Here is a 2577-nt window from a genome sequence, read left to right as displayed (position 1 = left end):
AATCAGTTGGCTGTTTAAATGTTAATATCTCAGCTATGATGTTGTACTATAGTTTTGCAAGATATTGCCATTGGGTGAAATTAGATAAAGTTTACATGGGACTTTTCTGTACTATGCAACTTCATATGAATCTACTATTGCCTTAATAAAAATTTCTGTTAAAATTTCACACTCCCAGTTAACAACCTTAGCACTATCGAGATCTTGATGTAGTGTTTCCCAAAGTGTTCTTGAAGATGTGTTCCATGGCATATGAAAGGTATTGAAAAGCCAAGAAATGGTTTTTATAGAACTTCAACTCAGATTTATTCAAGTGTACTTTTTCATAAAAAAGGGAAAAACGTATTTTTTAAATATGTCAGTAGTGGAACAATCCCTTTTTACTTGCAAAAGGTGAACATAAGGCTACTGTGTTTCTCTAGGACATTTACAAATAGTTTTCTTCACCTTAAAAAGAAACCGAATTGAAAAAACCTGTATTTTTATGGAATACTTATTAGTATCTCAGATGGACTTGCATTCCACTTTGAAGGTGCTGCCTTGTTCATCACAGGACTGTGTCAGCCCTTGTCACTATAGCCCATGAAAAGCATTTGAAATAGCATTTGAATTAGGACAATGATTTTCACCTGGTGTGCTGCAAGAATTTTTAAAAAGATTTCATTTATTTATCTTTAGAGGGGAAAGGAAGGAGAAAGGGAGAGAAATATCAATGTATGGTTGCCTCTCGTGCATCCCCTGCTGGGAACTGGCCTGCAACCCAGGCATGTGCCCTGACTGGGAATTGAACCGCAATCCTTTGGTTCACAGGCCTGAGCTCAATCCACTGAGCTACACCAGCCAGACTTGCAAGAATTTTTTAAAACATGCAATACCTGACTATTTAGTCAGGGGCACTGACCTCTTTTCCCTCAGGTTGCCAAATAAAAAAATGACAACAGCCAGCACAATAGCTGTCTAATGTGAATGAATCAAAATTTATACCTAGGGTTTTTTTTTGTCAAATCAGCAACAAGTATAATATATTTTTTCATGTGCCGCAGAATTTTAGTAATTAGTTTATGTGTGCCACGAGATGAAAAAGGTTGAAAATTGCTGAATTGGGATATTGCTGCAGACTGTTACCACTCTTTCATCACTGTTTTTGAGCAACATGGTTTTTACTTTGGGGTGCTCCCTGTTTGAAAGGATAAAGCAGCCAGGTGGAAGGGCTATGTGGGTGTACTGTAAGACTTTCACAAGCATTATTTTCCTTTGCAATTCAGTGAGCTGTATTGAATTGAAAATAAACCTGTCGACAACCAAAGCAAAAAATAAAAATGTTCCAAGGAAAAGAAGAATCAATTTAAAGACACAGCACAAAAATAAAATAAATAAATATATTGTCACCACGAGATCTGAACAGAACTATCTTCAGAAACATATGAACATAAACTCACATTTGAAGAAATTGAGGCCTGCTCATTCCAATATTTCTAGAAAAGGTACTTCTAGGTTGAGTTCTGATCAGTATATCTGTCCTTTTTGATCATTCTTTTCTAACGTTTCTGAGGGGGTGCTACTTTGTTATGATTATAAGTGTGTTAAGTTTGATGCACTGAAGTGTGGTGAATAGAGCAGTGAGCTTGGAAAAATGCAATGAGGATTTCTATCACAATTATGCTACTTACTACATGACCTTATTAGGCAAGTCATTTTGCCTCCCTTGGACTTCTATTTGTGATTTGTTGCCTACATTCATAACTTAGAGAGAATAAAGTTTAGACTAGTTGTTCTCCAAGGAACCCTTTAGTTATATAGAAGCAATAATCCTGAGCTACTGTACAAAACATACATTATGCTCAGATTGAAAAACTAATTGCTAACATTAAATGAATCTTGCAACAACTTTTTTGTGTGTTTTACATATATTATCTATTGTGGTTCTCACTTAAACCCTATGAGGTAAATATTACTATTATCACTGTTCTATAAATATAAAAACTGAGCCAAAGACAGGCCAAGTAACTTGTCCAGTCCTAGTCAGCTAATGAGTAAAAGAGCAGGGATCGGATCCTAGGTAATCAATCTTCTGAGGCTCTGAGATTAACCAAGGTATTGAAAGGGAGCAGAATTTGCAGATTCAGAACAGGACTCTTTAGCATGTCACTGTAAGAAACGCTGAAGCCTGTAGAGAATTTTTATAAAAGTTTATTGGAGCCAATAAAAGAAGCCAATAAGGAAGATTACAGGAAGGTGGGAAAAACCAAGGCAGGGACTGGGCAAAGTAATGGTTAATGTTATGTTATTTGCAATTTTGAGGGTGATCACCTTTTAGAAGGAAGGGTCTGAACAGAGGCATTTCAAAGGTATGTTAAACTAGGTGCACAGAAAAATTGGACAGGGCTTGCTTAAGGCAAAAACAATCCTTTTCATAAAGAAACTGTATGCCTGGGGTATGACTACTCACCATGACCTGCCCAGTTAGGAATTTTATGATCAGATCACCCAGTGAGATGACTTTTTTCATCCATAGGCATAAGGATTATGTTAGGCTGGTTATTTTTTGAAAATAGCAGCAGACACAGGAGATGCTCT

The 2577-nt window shown here is 36.4% G+C and overlaps 1 non-coding gene across 1 annotated transcript; it reads right to left on the bottom strand.

Moving 5' to 3' along the window:
* Nucleotides 1–353: 353 nt before the first annotated feature.
* On the bottom strand, nt 354–476 carry LOC119057302 (small Cajal body-specific RNA 24). The gene has a single exon (XR_005084052.2). It is a non-coding gene; the product is annotated as a small Cajal body-specific RNA 24 (non-coding RNA).
* Nucleotides 477–2577: the final 2101 nt, after the last annotated feature.

Source organism: Artibeus jamaicensis, unplaced genomic scaffold (assembly GCF_021234435.1).
Source record: "Artibeus jamaicensis isolate MK-2021 breed Jamaican fruit bat unplaced genomic scaffold, CSHL_Jam_final contig_240, whole genome shotgun sequence".
In the NCBI taxonomy this organism is placed as follows: Eukaryota; Metazoa; Chordata; class Mammalia; order Chiroptera; family Phyllostomidae; genus Artibeus; species Artibeus jamaicensis.
This window is presented reverse-complemented; position numbering and strand designations above follow the sequence as displayed.